General features: G+C 37.6%; 1 protein-coding gene across 10 annotated transcripts in view; it reads left to right on the top strand.

The window, feature by feature from the left end:
* Positions 1-12,075, top strand: part of CUNH2orf88 (chromosome unknown C2orf88 homolog) — a 98,376-nt gene that overhangs the window by 83,290 nt on the left and 3,011 nt on the right. For 4 of the 10 annotated variants that reach the window (XM_058440254.1, XM_058440240.1, XM_032755152.2 and 1 more), the window contains one exon: positions 10,076-10,240. The exons of 4 other annotated variants lie outside the window; for them this stretch is intronic. The gene's annotated coding sequence lies outside the window, so the exon portion shown is untranslated. The remainder of the gene's footprint in view (positions 1-10,075; positions 10,241-12,075) is intronic. 2 more of the 10 variants (XM_058440257.1, XM_058440260.1) reach the window with 1 other exon arrangement.

Below are 12,075 nucleotides of genomic sequence, written 5' to 3'. Positions count from 1 at the left end.
TAAATAGAACAGATTTAAACACACGTATGCACAGGAGTTTGCAAAAGAAATGTGACTCGAGGAGGTGGTTAGAATTTGGGGCTTATCTACCAACTTAACAAAATGATAAAGCGGGAAGAGGTTCTAGATCAGGTTTTCTTTACTAGTTGGTCAGAGCTCCTTTTCATTTTTCTGTGAGGCTTTATATTATGGTGCTGGAGGAATTGCTGCAGATTGAAGGTCAACATTCATGGCCATAAATAGGAGTGGCCAGATTGAAGCCACCTGGTAGCCAGAGTGAAGCCCAGAAGGGCTTAGGGAAATACCTGCTTGTGTATGTGTGTGGTTTTTTTCCTCTACCCGGAGGACCTGGTAAATGAGATGAAGTATTGATACCTGGACTTAAGACATCTATCACCTGTTCAACAGTTAGTCTATCATCTAATTGTTCAAAATCCTAAATTACTGTTGTCCTTCTTAGATTATACTTCTCTTTCGTCAATTATAATCTGGAGATATAATAGAACACTTATAGATGTTAGTAGCTTTAGGAGACAATCTGGAGAGATAAGGAATGGAAATAACACAGAACATGTTCCATGTTCCAAGGGAAGTTCTAGATGCTTTACATATAGATTCACAATTTTTATTTTTTTGAGACGGAGTCTTCGCTCTGTCGCCCAGGCTGGAGTGCAGTGGTGCGATCTCGGCTCACTGCAACTTCTGCCTCCCAGGTTCAAACGATTCTCCTGCCTCAGCCTCCCTAGTAGCTGGGATTACAGGTGTATGCCACCACACCTGGCTGATTTTTTTTATTTTTAGTAGAGATGGGGTTTCACCATATTGGCCAGGCTGGTCATGAACTCCTGACCTCAGGTGATCCAACCACTTTGGCCTCCCAAAGCGCTGGGATTACAGGCGAGAGCCACCATGCCCGACCAAAATCACAATTTTTAGATGACTGAGGTAGAGCCCAGTTCACAGATAAAATCATACCATACCGCTTTATTCAGGTTTATTAGAATCTCAAACGTTGTCTCATTTCTTAACAATATTATTTTCTCTGCCTCTCTATTGAGAAATTTTGGCCCCAAGTGTGACCACATGGAGTCATCCTGAGCCCATCCTGTCAGTGAGCAGCTTAAGTGCCTAAGGATGAAACTGACTTCTCAGTTTCTAAGGACCCTGCAGTAGTGTTCTTTCGGTGACCTTCATACTGACCAAAGTCATATTTACAGTATTTTGTAGCTTTTCCTTTTTGGTGAAAGACAAAGAACACTACATTTAAATTGTGTCCATTTCTGTTTGCCTGTTTAACCAATGTCATTTGATCCTGTTGTGATTTATAGTCCAAGTGAATGATTCTCAATACTCCCAGTACAAAGACCTCCATTTACTGTCCAGTTTTCACGGAGCCCTACAAGAAAGTATATTCTTAGTATCCATTATTAGAGAACATATAATGACAAACATGTTACTAGGAACTGAGTTATATATATTTTTTATAAACTTATTTTTTATTTTTTTTGAGACTGAGTCTCGCTCTATTGCCCAGGCTGGAGTGCAGTGGCACGACCATGGCTCACTGCAACCTCTGCCTCCCAGGTTCAAGCGATTCTCGTGCCTCGGCCTCCTGAGTAGCTGGAATTACAGGCACCTGCCACCATGCCCAGCTGATTTTTGTATCTTTAGTAGAGATGGCGTTTCACCATGTTGGCCAGGCTGGTCTTGAACTCCTGACCTCAGGTGATCTGCCCATCTCGAGTTATGTTTTAATGAATTGGTATTTTTATTAATCACACCTACACTGCAATTTGAAAGACACTTTATATATGCATAAAACTTTTTGAAAGACCATAACATGGTTTTTATTATATATTTACATTAATTCAGGGTGAGACCAATTTTAAGCAATAACTTGAGATATAAGGTATCTTAGAAACCTGTGTAAAGGCTTAAGAATATGACATAAAATGGGACAATGGTAAAATAAACCATCCCTGTTAATCTAGTGTTTAAGATGGACTTCTGGGGAGTTAGCAGCCTATTCGTTTACAGAGCAGATTTTAGAAGTTACTTTTTTTTTTTTTGCTGGTTTTGTGTATGGGTCCAACTCATGTCCAAATTATGGCCTTTTTGTGATACCTTCCACTGGCATATTCCCAAGGAATTTACTCCTTTTGATGACACTGCACCCAGAATGGAGGAACACAGCTACAAAATGAACTGTGAAGAATGGGCTAGCCAGGCATGGTGGCTCACACCTATCATCCCAGCACTTTGAGAGGCCAAGGCAGAAGGATCACTTGAGGCCAGGAGTTCACAACCAGCCTGGGCAACATGGCTGTCTCTACAAAAAATATAAAAAATAACCTGGGCATGGTGGCAGGTGCCTGTAGTCGCAGGTACTCAGGAGGCTGAAGCCAGAGGATAGTTTGAACCCAGGAGTTCGAGGCTGCTCTGAGCCACAACTGGCCACTGTACTCCAGCCCAGGTGATGGACTGAGACCCTGGCTCTAGGAGAAAAAATGGTGGGTAGCTGCAGTAAATCACATTTTTTCTTTGACGGACCCAACAGAAGGCCCAGTTGTTGCTAGATCTCTTCCTGAGGATAGTGCCAGGGCTCATTCTATATTTTTTGTGCTTTGAGGCTTCAAATAACATTGAAACACGTAAAGGGGCTTTCCTTTCCTCATGTATGACTGTAATGTGTATGTATGTGTCTGTGCATTGTGATTTGAGGGGTAGTGGACAGAGGGAGAGGGAGTGGTGAGTGGAAGGGCACTATTAGATTTTAATACTTACAGCCTGAATAAATTATATTCTCTTTCTCCTTTTGATTTTGTTAATTTTGGAAGCACTTACATTCTATGGGCACAGGTTCTAAACACATAGTAGACACTCAATATAGACTGGTTGGATGGTTAAGGGATGCTCTGATAGTTCTTTTGTGTATCTTGAGAATTAAGGTATAAAAGATTGATTTAAATATTTTTGAGAAACTGTGTTTTTTAAACATTTTATATTTCTGTAACTAGCCAGTTAAAATGACAAGGCCAAAACACTTCCTGGTTGATATGCAGCATTTAATGTATCACACCTTCAACTGATGACCATAGTCACTTCCCAACCTGACGAATAACAGACTAAAAATTAATTCAGGACAGCTGATCACACCTGCTATCTTAAGGCTAATCATAGCTGCCTAACCACTGACTTGCATTAATGGCTAACATTGTTGAAACTTTATTTCCTCCTTATGAATCAACTATCTTATTAGGAGTGATTGAAATTATACAAAGTTTGTTCTTCAATGGTGTGCAGGCTTATACTGTAATTGCCTTATAAGTATTTAAAGTACTGTATTGTAACTGCCTTTTAAGTATTTAAAAGTAAACAGCTGCTACTATGAACAGTAGATGCTTCACATGAACTTTTTTTTCCCCCTTGGCTCTTACTTTAAGGATCATGCTTTTTTATTCATGATAAATCTTAAGAGGCTTCTGTGGGATGGAAACTATAGCACGAAAATCTGATTAACAAATATGTGGGGGCAGTTTACTAATCCATTCAATTAGGGTAACTGCACCTTCTCAGCACGCCATGAGCAATTCCATTAGATAGCTAGTTACTGGACCAGATGATTACCTAATTACATGAATATATCAGTGTCCTTTTTCCCAACACAGGACTTGAAGGCCAGATTTGAGAGCTAGTCCTGGGGTAGTAGTACCCAGAGACATGTTTGGGAGACTGGGAAGGTCTGGGCCATCACGTTCTTGCTGATAGTCCAGAGATCATGTCAAGGACAGGGGCAATGAGAAGAAAGAAACAGAGACCCTGGGAAGAAGCTATCTTGGTCTTTACCGGCAAGAATTAACTTCAAAGTTGGGACAGAGGTTCTATAAGTTCAAGAAAGGGAGAAAGTTAACACTTAAAAACATAGGCTGGACTGGATAAAGTACTGTTGGAGCACTTTTATTCCAAGAAGAAGCTGGAATTCGGAGTGACAGCTCCATTCTTATTTGCCATGTGAACTCTGGGTCAGCAAGTGGAAGAGCCAGACCTATCTGCCTGTTTCATCTATTAGATGGGAAGAGATGATAAACATAACAAATTAGTAAGCAGATGTGATAAGTAACTGAAGAACAGTTGTTTTCTATCCTTGATATGGCTAAACCTACTGAAGGTTAACAACATAAATATTTTAGTATGTAGGTATTTTTGATGTCCTATACTCTAGAAATATGTGCAAATTAAAGTGTGGTGGGGATGAAGTATTACTAATCTAGTTCCTTGGATGAGGTTTTATATCCCTCTCCCTACTCTACCCTCCTTAGCTACAAGTTCAGGAACAGCACAATAAAGGACAAAAGACTCTCACATCCAATTTCAAATTGGTTTCTCATTTATTGCCATCGTTCTAAATCAAAGCACTCTACCTGTTCCCAAAGAAGTGACAGATAAAGCCCTTGAACTGGCAACTGGAAGAACTAGAAGTAGGCTTTTGCTCTTCGGTAGGCCCAGAAGACTATGACCACTGAGTTGGGCTGGTTTCAGGCCGATGTAGAAAGGAAGCAGCAGGCCTCACACCGGAGTCCTCCAGCACAGGGAGCTGGTCTGCTCTGGATGCTGCCCATGGGCAGTCTTTTTCAGATAAAATACATCAGTCCCCTGGATTTAGGTGCCCCAGAATGTTCTCAAAAACTGTTCTTATATCTTATTGAAGTAAAAATTACAATGAAATACAGTAAACAGATGTTAAAGGTACAATCTAACATGTTTTAACATATACCTCATGTAACTAACATACCAATTAAGATATAGAATTTTTTAATAGCCTAAAAAGTTATTTCAGGGCCTCTTCCAAACAGTCCTTACTTCCTCCCACCCAAAGGGAATCACTACTATGATTTCTATTCATAGGGTCACTATTGTCCAATCTTGAAATTCATATAAATATGATCCATCTTTTTTATCTGGCTCAACAGTCTGAGATTCATCCATGTGGTTTGACATACCAATAGTTCATCATTTTTTAATTGTCAAGTTATATTCCATTTTAAGGATATCCCTAATTTGTTTATCCATTTGATTTGCCTACTGATGGACATTTGGGTTGTTTCCAGCTTTGACTATTGTGAATAAAGCAGCTATGGATATTGGTATACAGATTTTTAAAATAACCTATGTTTCCATTTGTCTTAGATAAATATCTAGAGATGAAATGGCTGGTTCACAGGTTAAGTGCGTGGTTAACTTTTTAAGAAACAGCCAAAGAATTCTTTAAAATGGTTGTACCATTTTACATTCCTTCCAGCAATATATGCGTTCTATGTCCTCACCAACACTAAGCAGTGGGGTGTTTTAAATTTTAGCAATCTTAGTGTGGGTAATTGTATTGTGGTTTTAAAAAATACGTTGTTTTTTTTTTTTTTGAGACGGAGTCTTGCTCTGTCGCCCAGGCTGGAGTGCAGTGGCGCAATCTCGGCTCACTGCAAGCTCTGCCTCCCGGGTTCACGCCATTCTCTTGCCTCAGCCTCCCGAGTAGCTGGGACTACAGGCGCCCGCCACCACACCCGGCTAATTTTTGTATTTTTAGTAGAGACGGGGTTTCACTGTGTTAGCCAGGAAGGTCTCAATCTCCTGACCTTGTGATCCACCCACCTTGGACTCCCAAAGTGCTGGGATTACAGGAGTGAGCCACCGTGCCCGGCCAAAAAAAAAAAATACCTTTTTAAAAATTTTAACTAACATACAGTAAAGCTGACTTCATTTTGGTGAACAAGTCTATGAATTTTAATGCATGTTTAGATTTGTTACTGCCACCACCACAATCAGGATAAAGAATAGTTACATCACTCCAAAAAAGGTCCCTCCTGCTGCCCTTTTGGTCACAACCAAATCAACCACTTATCATCTGTCCCTATAGTTTTGCCTTTTTCCAGAATGTCATATAAATTAAGTAACCTTTTGAGACTAGCTTGTACAATCAGCATGCCTTTGAGTCATCCATATTGGTGTATATCAACATCTTTGTTGTCAACTTTTGGCAATTATAAAGCTGTGATAGACATTTGCATACAATTTTTTTTCTTTATTTTTTGAGATGGAGTCTCACTCTGTCACCCAGGCTGGAGTGCAGTTGCGCGATCTCGGCTCACTGCAACCTCTGCCTCCTGGATTCAGGTGATTCTCATGCCTCAGCCTCCCAAGTAGCTGGGACTACAGGTGTACACCACTATGCCCTGCTAACTTTCTTATATTTTCAGTAGAGACAGAGTTTCACCATTTTGGCCAGGCTGGTCTCAAACTCCTGACCTCAGGTGATCCACCCACCAAGGCCTCCCAAAATACTGGGGTTACAGGCATGCACCACCGTCCCCAGCCAGCATACAATTTTTTATGTGAACACAAATTTTCATGTATCTAGGGTAAATTTGTAGGAGTGTGATTGCTGGGTCTTCTACATGGTTATTCCAACTTTGTGAGAAACTGCCAAACTGTTTTCCAGAGAGGGCATGTCATTTTGCATTCCCACCAGCAATGTATGAGAGTGCAGTTGCTCTGTATATGCACCAGCACTTGGTATTATTTTTACCCATTCTAACAGCTACATAGTGGTTTCTTGTCATGGTTTTAATTTGCATTTCCCTAATGGCTAATGATATTGAGCATCTTTCATGTACTTATATTTGCTATCTATAGGTGGTACCAAGTGAACTGCCTAAATCTTTCAAATCTCGTTTTCTAAACTGGGTTGTTGTCTTGCTATTGAGTTTTGATACTTACATATTCTGGATTCAAGTCATTTATTGGCTAGATGACTTGCAAATATTTTTTATATTTGCTGGTTTTTTTTTCAATCGTTTAACTGTGTTCTTTTTTTCCAGAGCAAATGTTTTTCATTTTGATTCAGTCTAGTTTACCAGTTTTTTTCTTTCATGGTTCATGCTTTTGGTATCACATCTAAGAACTTTTTGCCTAACCCAAGATCGCAAATATTTTGTCTTCTTGTTTTATAGTTTTACATCTTACATTTAGAACTATGATCCTTTTAGAGTTAATTTTTCTATAATGTATAAGGTATAAGTAGATTTTGGTGGGGTGAGGGTATATGAATGTCCAATTGTTCCAATCCCATTTGTTGAAAAGATTATCCTTTTTGCATTCATTGTTTTTGGACATGTCAAGTATCAATTTACCATATTTTTATGAGTGTATCTCTGGACTTGTTTCATAGGTTTGTGTCTAGCCTTTTGTCAATATAGCACTAACTACTGTAACTTTATAGTCATTCTTAACATTAAATAGGAGTACTCCAAATTATTGTTCTTCTCAAAATTGTTTTGGCCATTCTAGTTTGTGTTTCCATGTATAATTCAGAATCTGTGTGTGTGTGTGTGTGTGTGTATAGATAGATAGATAGATTAGATAGATAGATAGATATGTAAAACAAACCCTGCTGGGATTTTGACTGGACTTTTAGAATCCATTTGTCAATGTCTACAGAAAAGCCTGCTGGAATTTTGCCGAATAGACACATTAATTTGGGGAGGACTAAGAATATTGTCTTTCAGATCATGAACAGCGTTTATCTGTTTATTTAGGTTCTTTGCTTTTTCTCAGTAACATTTTGTATTTTTCACATACAATGTACACAATACAAAATGCAGTTTTCCTTCATATGCCTTGTTAAATTTATCCCTAAGTGTTCATATTTCTGATGCTATTGCAAATGGCATTAATTTCATCTAAGTTTGTAGTAATTACTTTTTATGTCACTTTTATATGTTAAGACCTTGCTACAATTATTCCAGTAAATTTTTTTTGGGGGGGGGCATATAATCTTTAAAATTTTCTACATACAATTATGCCATCTGCAAATAATGGCAGTTTTCTCTTTCTCTCAATCTTTATGCTTTGTGTGTCTTCCCTTCCTCGTACTCGGTGGGACTTCCAGTAAAATATCAAACAAACAGAAATCATGAGAATGACTATTGTTGCCTTGCTCCTGTCATAGGGAAAAAGTGTTGTCTTTCACCACTAACATTACTTTTGAGGAAGGCCTTCATATTAATACTTTGCTGGGATTTTAAAAATAATAAATGGTATTTTATCAAACTTTTTTTCTCTTTCTACTGAGGTGATCATCTGATTTTTCTTTATGTTTATATAGTGAATTATATTTATTGTCTTTGGAATATCCTTGAATTTCTAGTATAAATCCACTCAGTCATCATGTTTTATCCATTTTACACGTTAGATTCAATTTGCCAACTTCTGGGTCTATGTTCATGAGGGATATTGGCCTGTGGAGTTTTGTCTTCTTGGTAATACTGGCCTCATATAGAAGGATTTGGGAAATGTTTCCTCTTTCTTTTCTGAAGAGTTTGGATAAGACTGGTATTACTTCCTCGTAATGGACTTGATAAGAGTTCTCTAGTGTAGCCATTAGGGCCTGGAGGTTTCTTTTTGGAAAGATTTACAATTTCTTTAATTGATATAGGGCTATCAGATTTTTTTCTTGTGCCAATTTTGCTAATTTAATATTGGCATAAAATTGTTTATATTATTCCTGTTTGCCTTTTAAAAATGTATATAGATCTGTCATAATGCCCATTACACATCTTAATATGTGACTTTTCTTAGTCTGTATAGAGATATATCTATTACATCTTTTTAAAGAACCAGCATTCATTCTGTTGTCTCTATCGTATGCTTCATTGATTTCTGTTCTTACCTATTTCTGTCTACTTATTTTGGGTTTAATTTGCTTTTCTTTTTTTAGCTTAAGGTGAAAGCTTTTATCACTGATTTAAAACTTTTCTAAGCATTTAAGTATATAAATTTCCTTCTAAGCGCTAACTAATGCATTTCAAATTTTTGATGTTTTGGCTTTCGTTTAGTTGAAAATATATTTTAATTTCTCCTGTGATTTTCTTCGTTGTCCCATGGGTTATTTAGAAATATGTTTAGTTTCCAAATATATGAGGCTTTTCTAGATATTTTACTATTTGGGGTGGTTAGAAAATATACTGTGTAATGTTTTAAGCCTTTGAAATCTGCTGAGACTATCAATAGTCTATCTTGGTGAATGTTCCATATGCACTTGATAAGAATATTTAATAGTTGTTAGGTGTAGTGTTCTGTGAATATCAACTCAAGTTGGAGCATAATGTTGTTCAGAACACGTATTTTTTTCTTTGAATATTCTAGTAATGTTTTAAGTCTCCAGCTATGCTTGTGGGTTTCTTTGTCAGTTTTAAGTTGTGTATCTTTTATAGATAGCATATAGTGGGTGTATTTTTTTTAAATAAGACTGTTTTTCAGAGCAGTTAAAGTTAACAGAAAAATGGAGCAGGAAGTAGTGTTCCCACGTATCCTGTGTACACACACACACACACACACACGCAGCATCTCCCACTAGACACATCGCAATCACCTGAAATCCACTTTATTTTAGGGTTCATTCCTGGTGTTGTACAACCTATGGTTTTTGACAAATGTATGACAGAAATCCATTATTAGTATCATATAGAATAGTTTCATTGCCTTAAAAATTGTCTGTTCCACCTATTCATCTCAGCTTCTTCCATAACCCTTGGCAACCACTGGTCTTTTAACTGTCTCCAGAGTCTTGCCATTTCTAGAATGTCATATAGTTGTAATCATACAGCATGTACCCCTTTCAGATTGGCTTAACTTAGTAATAAGCATTTGAGGTTCCTCCTTTTCTTTCCATGGCTGGATTATTTTTTGAGATGGGGTCTTGCTCAGTCACCCAGGCTGGAGTGCAGTGGTGCAATCAATCTTAACTTACCACAACCTTCAATTCCAACTCCTGGGGCCAAGCGACCTCGGCTTCCTGAGTAGTTAAAACTGTAGGTGTGCACCACCATGCCTGGCTAATTTTTTTCGTATTTAATTTTTTTGTAGAGATGAGGTCTTGCTATGTTGCCTAGGCTGGTCTTGAACTCCTGGGCTCAAGTGATACTCGCCTCAGCCACCCAAAGTGCTGGGATTGTAGGCGTGAGTGACTATGCCCAGCCTAACTCATTTATTTTTAATGCTGAATATATTCCATTGTTTTTAGATGTACCACAGTTGACCCATTCACCAAGAAGGACATCTTGCTTGCTTCTAAGTTTTCAAAGTTATGAATAAAGCTGCTACAGACATCCATATGCAGATTTTTGCAAGGATTTAAGCGTTCCACTCATTGGGTAAATACCAAGAAGCAGAACTGCTGGATCATACAGTAAGAATATGTTTCATTTTGTAAGAAACTGCCAAACTGTCCTCCCAAGGTAACCGTACCATTTTGCATTCTCACCAACAGTGAATGAGAGTTCTGTTGCTTTTGCCATTATCTGTTTAAATTTACAATTCCTGAATGACATGATGTTGAACATTTTTCCATACGTTTATGTGCCATCTATATGTAAGAAGACTTCGGTGAGGTGTCTGTCCAGATCTTTTGCCCATTTTTCAATTAGCTTGTTCATATTTGTACTGTTGACTTTTAAAAGTTCTTTGTATACTTTAGATAACAATCTTTTATCAAATATGCTTTTACAATATTTTCTTCCAGTCTATGGCTTGTCTTCTCATTTTCTTGACCATGTCTTTAACAGAGCAGTTTTTCAGTGAAGCCCAACTTATCAATTATTTCTTTAACACATCATACCTTTGGCACTGAATCTAAAAGGTTGTCGCCAAACCCAAGGTTATCTAGATTGTGTCCTATGTTATCTTCTAGGAGTCCTATTTTATATTTAGGTCTATGATCCATTTCAAATTAATTTTGTGAAGAGTTTAAGAACTGTGTCCAGCTTTTTTTGGCATATGGATGATTTGGTTGTTCCAGCACTCATTGTTGAAAAGACTGTATTATGTGTGGTCTGGATTTTTAAACTAGTCTGATCATCTCTGCCTTTCAATTGTTATTTTTAGTCCATTTTCTTTCAGGTAATTTTTCACATGGAAGGCTTTTTCATATGTTGGTTTTCTAATTGTCCCTCCCCAACCCCCAGTGTTCTTCCTTTCCTGTCTTCTCCTGGGTTAAACGTGTCTAATTCCTTTCCTCAAAAGTCATACTTGCATTATCTCTTTAGTGGCTGCTCTATGTTTTAAATCTTTTCCCTCCATTTTTCAGATTGGACACATCTATAGATTTACGTTCAAGTTCACTAATCCTATCTTTTCCAACATTCAGTAGTCCACACAATGAATTTTTCATTTCACATCTTGTACATTTCAGTTATTGATTTTCCATTTTTATTTTACAATTTCCATTTCTCTGAGATTCTTTTTTTGTTCACTAGTTTTTTCTTTTATTTTCTTGGGTATACTTAAAGTTCTATTATTAATTTCTATTAAGAAATGCTGGCTCATTTTGTTTTTGTTTTTTCTTGATTATGGGTCAGATTTTCCTGCTTCTTTGTATGGCTAGTAATTTTTTAATTGAATGGTGGGCATTGTGAATAATACCTTGTAAGGCATCTGGCTCATGTTATTGTCTTTTAAATGGTATTGTTTTATTTCTTGTTAAAGGGGATTATTTCTGTTTGAACTTGGTCAAATGTGGTCCATAGGCTGGCTGCCTATATTTGTAAATGAAGCTTTATTGGATATAGCCATGCCCATTTGTTTAATATTAATATATTATCTGGCTTCTTTTGTGCTATAATAGCAGGGCTGAGTAGTTGTAACATAGACCCTATGTGTCTTAGTCCATTCAGGATGGTATAAAAAAAATACCAGAGACTAGTATGGAGTATTTATAAGACTGGGTGTTTGTTTATCAATAACACAGATTTATTTCTCATGGTTCTGGAGGCTGAGAAGTCCAAGTTTAAGGCATGAGCATATATGGTGTCTTGTGAAGGCCTGTTTTGTGGTTCATAGCTTTTCACTGTGGCCTCACATGTCAGTAGGGGCAAGGGAACTCTCTGGGGTCTCTTTTATGAGAGCACTAATACTCTAATATCATCACCCAAAGGCCCCACCTCCAAATACCATCACGTTGGGGATTAGGTTTCAATATATGAATTTGGAGAAGCCACAAACATCCTAGCTCACAAGCCTAAGTCA

The sequence above is a fragment of the Hylobates moloch genome, unplaced genomic scaffold (assembly GCF_009828535.3).
Source record: "Hylobates moloch isolate HMO894 unplaced genomic scaffold, HMol_V3 SCAFFOLD_1, whole genome shotgun sequence".
Classification (NCBI taxonomy): domain Eukaryota; kingdom Metazoa; phylum Chordata; class Mammalia; order Primates; family Hylobatidae; genus Hylobates; species Hylobates moloch.
This window is presented reverse-complemented; position numbering and strand designations above follow the sequence as displayed.